Source organism: Staurois parvus, unplaced genomic scaffold (genome assembly GCF_062004578.1).
Source record: "Staurois parvus isolate SC_StPar_1 unplaced genomic scaffold, SC_StPar_1.0 ptg000574l, whole genome shotgun sequence".
Taxonomy (NCBI): domain Eukaryota; kingdom Metazoa; phylum Chordata; class Amphibia; order Anura; family Ranidae; genus Staurois; species Staurois parvus.
The window spans coordinates 2836111-2850610 of NW_028318370.1; the positions used below are offsets into that span (position 1 = coordinate 2836111).

The 14500-nt window shown below is 49.1% G+C and overlaps 1 protein-coding gene across 4 annotated transcripts in view; it reads left to right on the forward strand.

Moving 5' to 3' along the window:
* The window catches only part of BCL9 (BCL9 transcription coactivator), a 448616-nt gene that overhangs the window by 302565 nt on the left and 131551 nt on the right, over positions 1-14500 (forward strand). Inside the window, exon 1 of one of the 4 annotated variants that reach the window (XM_089691905.1) lies at positions 576-884. The exons of 1 other annotated variant lie outside the window; for it this stretch is intronic. The gene's annotated coding sequence lies outside the window, so the exon portion shown is untranslated. Of the gene's footprint in view, positions 1-575; positions 954-14500 lie in introns of those variants that run through there. 2 more of the 4 variants (XM_089691904.1, XM_089691902.1) reach the window with 2 other exon arrangements.

A 14500-nucleotide genomic window follows, 5' to 3' on the forward strand; every position in this document is an offset into this window, starting at 1 on the left:
CAGGTCTCTGTATATAAGGGGGGGGCAGGGATTTATACACAGGTCTCTGTATATAAGGGGGGGGCAGGGATTTATACACAGGTCTCTGTATATAGGGGGGGGGCAGGGATTTATACACAGGTCTCTGTATATAGGGGGGTGCAGGGATTTATACACAGAGGAGAGGGGTTGCAGGGATTTCCACTCTCGGTCGGTCAGAGCCGCAATCAGTTCGGTTGTCAGGCTCTGGCTCCGGGCAGAGTGCGGGCAGGCGGAGAGTGAGAATGGGGGGGTGGGGTGAGGGAGTGGGGCGGTACCACTGGTCACGGGAACGGAGGGGGGAGGCGGGAGCGCTCTCGGCTCGGAGTGGAATGTTCCTCCGGAGAGAGAGAAAGGAAGAGCAGGCAGACAGGGTGGGCGGGGCCCTATTAGCGCTGGGCGTGCCCAAAGGACTCTCACGAACCCCTTTGCTGTGAAATAGAGGGGGCGTGTCGCTCCCCGCCGCTGTGGGCGGTGCCCAGAGTGTCAGACGGAGCGGCGCTCTGCGAGAAGCTGGGAATGTCGGGGCGTGTCCGGTGAGCTGAGGGGTGGAGGCGTGGCCCGGCGGCACGGCGCGAGGGGAGGAGGAAGGCACCACTTGCAGGAGCCGGAAAGGGGGAGGGCAGGAGAAGGTGCTGCTGCTATCGCTGAGGAGAAAAAAAAAAAAAAAGACAATGGAGCCTGTGTGCGGCTGCGGGAGATTACGGCTGCCGCCGAGCGGCCCGCACTGCCGGCTGTGAGGAGAAGAGCGAGGAAGAGCCCGGAGAGCGCGTCACATTTCACCCCCCCTCCCCCAACACCACACACACTGCCTCGGATCACCCACCACCCCCCGCGCGGGAGATCGCCTCGTCCTGCTACTGCCGGTGAGTGACGGGACTGGAGCAGGCCGCACATCCGGGCAATGACGGCGGACAGGGCCTGAGGCCTGCTGTGTGAGTGAGGAGGGGAGCCGGGCCTGCTGTATTAGGAGGGAGCCGGGCCTGGTGTGTGTGAGGGGACTGAGCCGAGGCCTGAGGGAGGGAGCGGGGACCGTGTGTGTGACGGGGGGGACCCCTGCCCTGTGTGGGGGGTCAGTCAGGGCCGCTTCTCCTGTGTGGGGCCTAAACCTACCTGATGTAGGGATTTGCCTCCTGAGTGAGGGAAGCTGACACATGGGGAACAAGAGGGATCGGCCGGGGGGGCTCCTCAATTCCTGGGGGGCAAACAGGACCTGACATGACATAGCTCCAATGTGGGGGCGGGGAGGACCTTTTGGGGTACCTTGTATAGGGACTCCTCTGTAGGGACATATCTCCTGTGTTGGGACAGAATACATCAATTCTGATTGGGACCTGAGGATACCTTTCATAGGGACTCATCTCTAGGGACTTGGCATAAGGACATGTCTCCTGTGTTGGGACGAAATGGATCTCTTCTGTTGGTTGGGACCTGGGGATATATTTTGTAGGGACCTATCGGTAGGGACTTGGCTTAAGGACATGTCTCCTGTGTTGGGACAGTATACATGTATTCTGCTGGTTGGGACATGAGGATACCTTTCATAGGGACTCCTCTGTAGGGACTTGGCATAGGGACATGTCGCCTGTGTTGGGACAGTATAGATGTATTCTGCTGGTTGGGACATGAGGATACCTTTCATAGGGACTCCTCTGTAGGGATTTGGCATAAGGACATGTCTCCTGTGTTGGGACAAAATAGATCTCTTCTGCTGCATGGGACCTGGGGATATATTTTGTAGGGACCTATCGGTAGGGACTTGGCTTAAGGACATGTCTTCTGTGTTGGGACAGTATACATGAATTCTGCTGCATGGGACCTGAGGATACCTTTTTGTAGGGACTTGGCATAAGGACATGTTTCCTGTGTTGGGACAAAATGGATCTCTTCTGTTGGTTGGGACCTGTGGATATGTTGCGTAGGGACCTATCGGTAGGGACTTGGCTTAAGGACATGTCTCCTGTGTTGGAACAAAATGGATCTCTTCTGCTGCATGAGACCTGAGGATACCTTTCATAGGGACTCCTCTGTAGGGACTTGGCATAGGGACATGTCTCCTGTGTTGGGACAGTATAGATGTATTCTGCTGGTTGGGACATGAGGATACCTTTCATAGGGACCTATCGGTAGGGACTTGGTTTAAGGACATGTCTCCTGTGTTGGGACAGTATACGTGTATTCTGCTGCATGGGACCTGAGGATACCTTTTGTAGGGACTTATCTCCTGTGCTGGGACGAAATAGATCTCTTCTGCTCGTTGGGACCTGAGGATACCTTTCATAGGGACTCATCTGTAGGGATTTGGCATAAAGACATATCTCTTGTGTTGGGACAAAATAGATCTCTCCTGCTGGGTGGGACCTGAGGATACGTTTTGTAGGTACTCACCTGTAGGAACTTTTCATAGGGACATGTCTGCTGTGTTGGGACCGTATAGATGTATCCTGCTGCATGGGACTGGAGGATACCTTTTGTAGGGACTTGGCATAAGGACATGTCTCCTGTGTTGGGACAGTATAGATGTATTCTGCTGCAAGGGACTTGATACCTTTTGTAGGGACTCATCTGTAGGGACTTGGCATAAGGACATATCTGCTGTGTTGGGAGAGTATAGATCTTTTCTGCTGTATGGGGCCTGAAGATACCTTGCGCAGGGACTTCTCTCCTGTATGAGGACATATACGACATTTCATAGGGACATATCTCCTGTGTGTGGACAGATGACATATGACGTGTGTAAACAGACCGGATCTGACATAAGGACTTTTCCTTATGTGGGTGTGGAGAGGACTCAGCACAGGGACATATCTCCTGTGTTTCTGGGGACAGGGGGGGGGTCGGGTATCATGACATCTCTTGTATGTGTGTGGGGGCAGAAAGGATCTATTCTGCATGGGACCGGAGTGTACCTGGCATAGGGATTTAGCTCCTCTGTGGGATGAGAATACCTTACACAGGGACACCTCTTCTTTATGAGGACCTATAAGGTGTTGCACAGGGACAGATCTTCTGTGAGGACTGAGTACATATTATGACATATAACATGTATTTGTGTAAACAGAGAGGACCTGACATGGGGACATATCTCTTTATGTGAGTACAGTAAGAGCCTGATTTCATTGTTGGGGACCAAGAGGACCTGACATAGGGACGTATCTCCCGTGTGTGGGCAGAGAGGACCTATTCTCCTGTACGGGACCTTAGGGTACCTGGCACAAGGAAATATCTCCTATGTGATGGAACATTCTGTGAGTTCTCTCTTGTGTGGGGACAGAGAGGACATAGCATGGGAACATCTCTTGTATTTCTAGGGACAGAGAGGACCGAGCATCAGGAGATATCTGGTGTATAAATGTCAGGTCTGAGAGAACCTATTCTGCATGGAACCTGAGAATACCTGGCATAGGGACTTCTCTCCTGTGTGAGGGGACATTCTGTAGGGACATACCTCCTGTATGAGGACAGAGAGGGTCTTGCATAGGGACATAGCTTGTGCTTTGTGACAGAGAGGAGTTGATTCTCCTGTGTGAGGTTTGATTGGCCTGGGGTATGTGTGAGGGCAGATGGGACCTGACATAGGGACATATCTCTTGTGTTGGGGCAGAATAGATCTGTTCTCTTTCATGAGTGTTCCTTATATAGGGACCCATCTCCTCTGTGGGGATGGAGAAGACCTTGCATAGAGACATACTTCCTGTATGAGGACATAGAAGATGTTCCATAGGGACATATTTTCTGTGTTGGGCCAGAATAGATTATTATTATGCAGGATTTATATAGCGCCGACAGTTTTCTCAGCACTTTACAATATGGTGGGAGACAGTACAGTAACAACACAGTTCAATACAAGAGGGATAGGAGGGCCCTGGGAGCTTACAATCCAGGAGGGAGGGGCTAGTAGTACAAAAGGTAGTAACTGTGGGGGATGGAGTGGTTGGAAGAGTAGAAGATTCCAGTATTATCTGGGGTCGGGGTAGGCTTCCCTGAAGAGATAGGTTTTCAGAGTGCGCCTAAAAGTTAACAGAGTAGGCAATAGTCTGATAGATTGGGGTAGGGAGTTCCAGAGGATGGAGGAAGCCCCGGAGAATTCCTGGAGACGAGCAAGGGAGGAGACAAGGGAACTAGAGAGTAGGAGGTCTTGCGAGGAGCGGAGCGGACTGGACTGTTTGGGTGATATTTGGAGACAAGATCAGTGATGTAATTTGGGGCAGAGTTATAAATGGCTTTATACGTCAGTGTTAGTGTTTTGAATTTTATCCATTGGGCAATGGGAAGCCAGTGGAGGGATTGGCAGAGAGGGGTGGAGGGCACTGAGTGGAGGCCAGTGGAGGGATTGGCAGAGAGGGGTGGAGGGCACTGAGTGGAGGCCAGTGGAGGGACTGGCAGAGAGGGGTGGAGGACACTGAGTGGAGGCCAGTGGAGGGATTGGCAGAGAGGGGTGGAGGACACTGAGTGGAGGCCAGTGGAGGGATTGGCAGAGAGGGGTGGAGGGCACTGAGTGGAGGCCAGTGGAGGGATTGGCAGAGAGGGGTGGAGGCCAGTGGAGGGATTGGCAGAGAGGGGTGGCAGATATGGAACGGTTAGTAAGGTGGATAAGTCTGGCAGCAGCATTCATGAAAGACTGAAGAGGGGATAGCCTGCGATGAGGTCGGCTAATGAGGAGGGAGTTACAATAGTCAAGGTGAGATATAACAAGGGAGGGAATAAGTTGCTTAGTGGTTTCCGGGGTTAGGTATCTTGGAGATGTTGTGGAGGTGAAGTCTACATGAGTTTGTCAGTGATTGGATTTGGGGCTGAAAGGACAGATGGGAGTCTAGGATTACACCTAGTACCCTGGCATGAGGGGAGGGACTGATGGTTGTATTATTGATCTTGATGGAGAAGTCAGGGGGGGGCACGGGCTGGGGGGAATACTAGGAGCTCAGTTTTGGAAAGATTGAGTTTGAGGAAGTGGCAATTTTCTGTGTTGGGCCAGAATAGATCTAGGGACCCGAGGGTACCTTGCATAGGGATTTATTTCCTCTGTGAGCGGACGTTCCATAGGGACATATCTCCTATATGTGGACAGAGAGGACCTGACATAGGGACATCACATGCCTGATGAATCATTGGGTACCTTACATAGGGACTTCTCTCCTGTATTTGTGTGGACAGAGTACCTGTTATGACATATGTCATGTATGTGTGTGAACAGAGGTGACCTAGCACAGGTATGTATCACCTGAGTTTGAAGAGACCTGACAGACCTAGGGACTCATCTCTTGTGTTGGTACAGACAGTACCTACTTTTCTTTGTAGGGACAGAGAGGACCTGGCCTAGGGAGATCTTATTCTCCTGTGTGGGACCTGAGGATACCTGGCATATGGGGACTTATCTTCTGATCTGATGGGACATTCTGTGGAGTCAGAGAGGACCATGCATAGGGACATACCTTGTGTATGGGGTCAGAGCACTTAGGAGACCTGACACATAAGGAATAAAGGGGATTGGCCTGGGGACAGAGGGAACCTAACATGGGACCCTATCCACAGTGTGTGAGGACAGTAAGGACCTTACAGAGGCACACAGTGGGGAACATATTTAATCCCATGCAGATTTTGTAGGTTTGCCCACTTACAAAGAAATGAAGAGTCTATAACTTTTATCACAGGTGTGTTTTAAACATCAGAGACAGAATATCAACCAAAAATCCAGAAAAACACGATACAAATGTTATAAATTGAGCTGCAGTTCAGTGAGTAAAGTATTTGATCCCCAAGCAGAACATGACTTGATACTTGGTGGAGAAACCCTTGTTGGCAAACAGGTAAGATGTTTCTTGTAGTTGGTTGCAGGTTTGTACACATCTCAGGAGGGATTTTGAGCCACTCTTCTTTACAGATCTTCTCTAAATCCTTAAGGTCTCTTAGCTATCGCTGTGCAACTTGAAGTTTTCTGCTCCCTCCTTAAATGTTCCATAGGATTAAGGCTAGGCCACTCCATGACCTTATCCACTTCCCGTCCGGCCCATGTACATAAACGGCTGGACGGGAGCAGTGCAGGAGCAGGTGGCCGTTTATAAACGGCCTCCGCATGCCCTGCCTGTGAGCGCGCGGCACTGCGATCCGGTGCCCGCTGTGTCCCTGGGACACAGCAGAACACAGATCGCGGTACAGGACCTCTGTGTGAGGTCTCGATCATGAATAGTAGCAAGCAGGATGTCACTTGCTGACATCATTGCTTACTACGTGTGAAATCTGTGAATGATCAGAGAGGTCACATGGTACAGAGCTATTCATAACAGCCTTGTACCATGTGACAAGCTGTGACCAATCACAGCTCTCACAGTATTTCTCAGTATTTTCGCAATGGCTGCATTCTCAAGAATGCAGTCAGAGAGAAGGAGAAATGATTGCTTTTACAGCCTTTATGGGTGTAAAAGCAATAGGTGTAAAACAAAAAAAAAAAAAATCTTCCTCACCCCCCAGAAGTAGTACAGTGTCACCATGGTGGCACTGTACTGCTAGGGTGACAGTATGTTAAAAAACAAAACAAATAATATAAAAATGTAAGAAGAATTTTAGAAAAATTATAATTTTTGGTTATAGACTAATTTGTGTTATTTTTTTTACCAGAAAGATAGCTGAATACATTTTGGCCAAGATTTATGAACAAAGATTATTTATTTACAAATTGTTATAAGAAAAACACTTTTTTTTTTTTTTTCAAAATGTTCAGACTTTTTCATTTATAAAGCAAAAAAATAAAAATACATGTTGAATAAATACCACCAAAATAAAGTTTTATCTGTCTCAAAAAATGCTAAAAAAATTCATATGGGTACAGTGTTGCATGACCGCGCAATTGTCATTCAAAGTGTGATGGCGCTGAAAGCTGAAAATTGGCCTGGGCAGGAAGGGGGTGAAAGCTTCCGGACTTGAAGTGGTTAATGTATTTCCTCTTGAACCACTCCTTTGTTGCCTTGGTGGTATGTTTTGGGTCACTGCCATGCTGGAAGACCCATCCATGACCCATCTTCAGTGTTCTGGCTGAGGGAAGAAGGTTCACATCCAAGATTTTACGATACATGGCCCCGTCCATTGGCCCCTCAATGCAGCAAATTCGGTCTGTACCTTTAGCAGAGAAACAGCCCCAAAGCATAATGGGAGGAGATTTACTAAAGCTGGTTCACTCAGAATCTGGTGCAGCTGTTCATGGTAGCCAGTCAGCTTTTAACCACCTCAGCTTGTTCAATTAAGCTTTGGCAATAAAACCTGGAAGCTGATTGGTTCCTATGCAGAAGTGAACCTGATTTTCCCCTTCCAGCTTTACTAAATAAAGCCCAATGTTTCCACCTCCGTTCTTGACTGTAGGGATGGTGTTCTTGGGGTCATAGTCAGCATTTTTCTTCCTCCAAACATGGCAAGTAAACGTCAAAGAGCTGAATTTTGGTCTCATCTGACAACAGCACTTTCTCCCAATCCTTCTCTGAATCATTTAGATGTTTATTGGCAAGACGTGCCTGTACATGTGCCTTCTTGAGGAGGGGGACCTTGCGGGCGCTGCAGGATTTCAATCCATGGCGGCGTCTTGTTACCAATGGTTTGTTTGGTGACTGTGGCCCCAACTGCCTTGAGATCATTCACAAGCTCCTCTTGTGTAGTTCTGGGCTGGTCCCTCACTTTTCTCATGATCATCCTTACCCCATGAGGTGAAATCTTGCACGGAGCTCCAGAGTGAGGGCGATTGACTGTTATTCTATATTTCTTCCATTTGCAAATAATCCAAACTGTTCCGATCCAACAGTTGTCTCCTTCTCACCAAGCTTTTTGCTGGTGGTCTTGTAGCCCATTCCAGCCTTGTGCAGGTCTACAATCTTGTCCCTGAAGTCCTTTGACAGCTCTTTGGTCTTACCCATGGTGGTGCCCAAGAAATATATTCTGTGGACAGGTGTCTTTTATACACATAACGAGTTGTTGTCGTTAGGAGCACCTTCTTAAATTGACAGGACTAATCTGTGTACCACATGAGCGCATATCCAGTCTTTGGGAGCCAGAATTATTGGTTGGTAGGGGATCAAATACTTATTTTACTCACTAAACTGCAACTCAATTTATAACATTGTATTGTGTGTTTTTTCTGGATTTTTGGTCTCTATCGTTTAAAATACACCTATGATAAAAAACATAGACCCTTCATCTCTTTGTAAGTGGGCAAACTTACAAAATCTGCAGGGAATCAAATAATTTCCCCCACTGTATCTCTGTGGATATCAGGAGGCCCTTATCTTCTGTGTGTGGGAGCAGAGAAGACCTGACATAGGGACGTATCTCCTTTGTGGTGGCAAATAGGTCCTCTTCTCAAGTGTGGGACCTGAAGGTATCTGGCATAGGGACTTGTCCCCTATGTGATGGGACATTCCGTAGGGCAATAACTCCTGTGTGGGTGCAGAAAGTACCAGACATAAGGACATAGCTTGTGTTTGGGGACAGAGAAGAATTGAATGTTCGTGGTAAGAGAGGGAACCTGGCATAGGGACATATCTCCCGCATTTGTGGGGACAGAAAGTGTGTGTTTGTGACCTGATATAGCGACATTTTTGTACTGTGAGTGCAGAGAAAACCTGACATAGGGATGCATCTCCAGTTTGAGTACAGAGAGAACCTGACTTCCCTTGTGGGGATCGAGAAGACATCTCATAAGGACACATCTCCTGTGTTTCTGAAGACAGAGGGTACCTGGCATCATGAGATATTGCTTGTTTTGTGTATGGGGACACGGGCATATCTCCTGTGTTAGGACAGACAAGATCTGACATAGGGACATATCTCCTATGTTAGGTGACATTCCGTAGGACGTTATCTCCTGTGTATGCATAGAGAAGACCTAGCACAGGTACATACCTCCTGTGTGTGGACAGATGTGGCCTGGCATAGGGTTAGATCTGTATTTGTGGGAACAGAGAGTACCTATCATCATAACCTATATCATGTATGTGTGTAAACACAGGGAACCTGACATAGGGACATTTCTGTTGTTTGGGTGCAGAGAGGACCAGACGCAGGGGCTGAAGGCACCGGACACAAGGACATAAGTCCTGCACATGAGGACAGAAGGAACTGGACACAGGGATGTATCTCCTGTGTTTGAGGGCAGAAGGCACTTGGCACAAGGACATACTTCCTGTGCATGAGGACAGAGGGGACCTGACACAGGGACGTATCTACTGTGTATGAGGAGAGAGGGGACCTGACACGGGGATTCATCCCATGTGTATGAGGACAGAAAGGACATGACACGAGGATGCATCCCATGTGTATGAGGACAAAGGGGACCTGACACGGGGACGCATCCCCCGTGTGTGAGGACAGAGGGGACCTGACACGGGGACGCATCCCCCGTGTGTGAGGACAGAGGGGACCTGACACGGGGACGCATCCCCCGTGTGTGAGGACAGAGGGGACCTGACACGGGGACGCATCCCCCGTGTGTGAGGACAGAGGGGACCTGACACGGGGACGCATCCCCCGTGTGTGAGGACAGAGGGGACCTGACACGGGGACGCATCCCCCGTGTGTGAGGACAGAGGGGACCTGACACGGGGACGCATCCCCCGTGTGTGAGGACAGAGGGGACCTGACACGGGGACGCATCCCCCGTGTGTGAGGACAGAGGGGACCTGACACGGGGACTCATCCCCCGTGTGTGAGGACAGAGGGGACCTGACACGGGGACGCATCCCCCGTGTGTGAGGACAGAGGGGACCTGGCAGGGGGACGCATCCCCCGTGTGTGAGGACAGAGGGGACCTGGCAGGGGGACACATCCCCTGTTTGAGGAAAAAGGGGACCTGACAGGGGGACTTATCTTTGTTTGAGTGGACCATGCATAGGGACATGACCTGAGTGTGTGTGAGGGCAGAGAAGACCTGACACATAGGAAAAAAGGGAATTGGCAAGGGGAGCTATCTCCTGTATTTGAGGGTACAAAGAGGACCTGACGATAGGACATATTTCTTGTGTGTGCGGTCACAGAGGATGTATTCTGCATTTTACCTGAGGGTGCCTTGCATAGGGACAAATCTGTTATGCTGCAGACAGAGAGGACCTACCATAGAGACCTACAACGATCAGCCATAACATTATGACCACTGACAGGTTAAGTGAGTAACACTGATTATCTGATTAGTGACATCCTAAAGTTGGTGCGATATTTTCAGCTGCAAGTAAACATGTTGTCCCTGAGGTTTGGCATCCCAGTTTGTGGTGTATGGGGCTTTGTACCCGCAGACTGCTCAGGATGCCAATGCTGACCTGTGTCCAGAGCTAGCAATGAGTATGTGAGCTTCAGGACTGGACTGCGGAGCAATGCAAGAAGGTGGCCTGGTCTGACGAATCATGGTTTTCTTTAAATCATATGGATGGCTGGGTGCACATGTCTCCTTTCTGAGGAAGCGATGGCACCAGGATGCAGTATGGGAGGAACACAAGCCATTGGAGGCAGTGGGATGCTTCGGGCAATGTTCTGCTGGGAAACCTCGGGTCTTGCCATTTATGTGGATGTTACTTGACAAGTACCACCTATCTAAACATTGTTGCCAACCAAGTACACCCCTTCATGGTATTCCCTGATGGCAGTGACCTCTTTCAGCAGGATAATGCACCCTGCCACACTGCAAAAATGGGTCAATAATTGTTTGAGGAACACAACAGTGAATTTGAAGTGTTGACTTGGCCTCCAGATTATCCAGATCTCTCAATCCATTGAGCATCTGTGGGATGTGCTGGAAAAAATAAGTGCAATCTATGGACGCCTCACCTTGCAATTTACAGGACCTGAAGATTTGGCTACTGACGGCTTGGTGCCAGATACCACAGAATAACTTCAGAGGTCTGTTAGTGACCATGCCTTTACAGGACAGGGCTGTTTGGTGGCAAAAGGGGGACCTACTCAATATTAGGGGGATCATCATAACTGTGTGGCTGATCAGTATATCTTGTGTATCCACTTGCCTACCGGGCACTTATACCCCCTTCCTTACCAGGCCAATTTTCAGCTTTCAGCGCTGCCGCACTTTGATTGACAATTGCGCGGTCATGCAACATTGTACCCATATGAAATTTTGATCATTTTTTTCTCACAAATAGAGCTTTCTTTTGGTGGTATTTAATCGCCACTGGGCGCTTTAGTTTTTGCGCTATAAATTAAAAAAAGTGCAAAAAATTAAAAAAAAAAAAAGTTTATTTGTTTCTTTTATAAAATTTTTCAAACAGGTATTTTTTCTCCTTCACTGATTTGCGTTGATGAGGCGGCACTGATGGGCACTGATAGGCGGCACTGATGGGCACTGATAGGCAGCACTAAAGGGCACTGATAGGCAGTACTAATGAGGTGGCACGGATAGGCGGCACTGATGGACAGCACTAATTAGGGGTCACGGATAGGCGGCACTGATATGCAGCACTGATAGGCGGCACTGATAGGTGACACTGATGATGGGTACTGATAGACGGCACTGACTGGCATCACTTCTGGGCACTGACTGGCGGCACTGACTGGCACAACCCCTGGGCACTGACTGGTGGCACTGACTGGCAGCACTGGTGGGTGGCACTGGTGGACAGCACTGGTGGGTGGGCACAGGTGGGTGGCACTGGTGGGCACAGGTGGGTGGCACTGGTGGGCACAGGTGGGTGGGCACAGGTGGGTGGCACTGCTGGGCACATGTAGGTGGCACTTCTGGGCACAGGTGGGGGCACTGCAGAGTGGCACAGGTGGGGGCACTGCTGGGCACAGGTGGGGGCACTGCTGGGCACAGGTGGGGGCACTGCTGGGAATGGGTGGGCGGGGCTAGTGGGCGCACTGCTGATCGGAACTTGCGGGGGTCACTGCTGGGCACCGATCATCAGGGCACTGATCATCAGTGCCCTGATGATCGGTGCCGATCCCCGCTCTGACAACTGCCGGTTCTCGGCAGTACTTTCCTCACGATCTGACAGCGTGAGGAAAGTGCAGCCGAGAACCGGCACTTGCATTTTCCTGTGATCAGCGTGTCATTGGACACCGCTGATCACGTGGTAAAAGGCCGGTGGGATCGGCCTTTCACCACATCACGTGATCAGCTGTGTCCGTAGGACACAGCGATCACGGAGATCGCCGGGTGCGCGCCCCCTGGGGCGCGCAGGAGAGCGCGTTCTGGGAGGACGTCATATGACGTCCACTCAGAACTGGCCGGCCGCGGTGAAGCCGTCTTTCGGCTATGTGCGGTCGGCAAGTGGGTATAGGCGAAAGAGAGGACTTGGCATATCTCCATTTTAGGGAAAAGGGGGGATTGACATGGGGATGTATCTTCTGTATTTGTAGGGACAAAGAAGACCTGACATCATGACATATCTTGTGTATGTGTGTGAGGACAGAGGAACATCTATGCTGTGTGGGTTAAGAATGGACCTGACTTAGGGACATACCTAAGTACATACCTATCTCCTGTGTACGGGTATCTTTCATAGAGACCTATCTGCTGTGTGAAGACTCATGGGACCTGGCATAGGGACATATGTCCTGTGTTGGGGGGAGTACTTCCAGGCCTAGGCAAATGATGTCCTAAATCCCAGTAGACTTTGGGAGGGAGGGCTCTCTGCTCAGTCTATGCCTGAGTTAAGGACAGATGGATTACAGGAAGTAAATGATACGTGAATCATTTGCCCTTATTCAAGATGGCCACTGCCAGTAATGCCAGGGAGTGTTTTTCTAAATGATTTCTCAGCAAAATAAAGCATGTAGACATCGATGGATGGGGGGGATTTTGCTTTGAATATGGATGCACCGGTAACCATTTTTTTTTTTTATCGGCAAGTATGAGTACTGATACTTTTGGTCAAGTGCTCGCCGATACCGTGTACCAATACTTTGCGGTGTGATTTGCGTTAATGGACGGAAATTGCACCGCAAAGAATTGCATGCGATTTGAACAAGAATGCGATTCCTGTCCAAATTGCATGTGTTTTCCCCACTGCTTCTGTGTGAACCCAGACTTTTCTTAGCCTGAGTTCACACAGGAGTGGTGTGGGAAACCTCCCTGCAGGCATCTCATGCTGAATGTCAGTAGTAAGAGAAGAGAGAAAGCGGGGATTTGAAATCTCAACCGCTTTCTTTCCTCTCTTTGCAGTGATGACAGTTCGGGCTAGACGGCATCTGATCATTAAGACAAATTGCAGCGCAAAATATCAGTTAAGGCAGCCTTTCCAGGGTGCCTTGAGGTGTCTTCAGGGGTGTCTTCAGGGGTGCCTTGAGGTGTCTTCAGGGGTGCCTTGAGGTGTCTTCAGGGGTGCCTTGAGGTTTCTTCAGGGATGCCTTGGCAAAATGTCTAAAAATTGCCCAAAACTTGTCTACAAGCCAGTGGGTGGAACAAGCCCGCCTTTTAGTTATACAAAGCCACAGGTCTTCATTGTGCACCATTATAACCTTCTAGCCACTGGCGTCCTGCAACCAATGACATCATCAGTTGATAAGGAGGATGTCCGCTGCCTGCACAGCATTCTAGTTTGACCCTCTCCTGCCCCTCTATCAGTGCTGGGGTCAGTGATGGATAAAAACTGAGGGAGAGGAGAAACACTGGAATACTAGTCAGTACCATTGTGCAAAAGTGTATTTTCTTTGGAAGAATAAATCACCTCTAATGTTGGGTGTCCTCCATGTGTGGATGTTGCTGCGTTATATAAAACGATTAGAATAGTTTCACATTTTAGAATGGGGTGCCCTTTTAAAATGATTGACAGTCTTGAGTCACCCCATTTTAGACTGGGGTGCCTTGGGACTGTCCATAATTTTAAAGGGTGCCTCGGGACTGTCCATAATTTTAAAGGGTGCCTCGGGACTGTCTATAATTTTAAAGGGTGCCTCGGGACTGTCTATAATTTTAAAGGGTGCCTCGGGACTGTCCATAATTTTAAAGGGTGCCTCGGGACTGTCCATAATTTTAAAGGGTGCCTCGGGACTGTCTATAATTTTAAAGGGTGCCTTGACTGAAAAAAGGTTGCGAAACACTGAGTTAAGGTATTGGGAGTATTTTCACAAGCACTCGTGAAAATACTCTGTATTGGCATTGATATTGATGCTGGTAATGGTGCATCCCTAGCTTTGAATATTAAAAATGAATTAAATAGCATTTTTGGTTTGTGGTGCTCAGATACAGTGTAGTTCCACTTTAAATAGGGAAACATCTCTTGTGTGGGGTAATTGGGAGCTGAAACGGACACATATCTCTTGCAATAGTATATAAAGGAAACCTAGGAATCTGTGTGAGAGAAATATGTTAACTGGAGGACATGGAAAGCATGGAGTTGGACATTTAGCTATACCTGTTACTGTGTCTGGTCACAAGGAGCCTTGTGCATGGACATGGCAGGATGTCTGTGTGTATGGTATATGAGGTGTTTGAGAGTGAAGAAATTGCCGTCTTTATTGTGTCTGTAGAGGGTCAGACCCCTTAACTTGTATATAG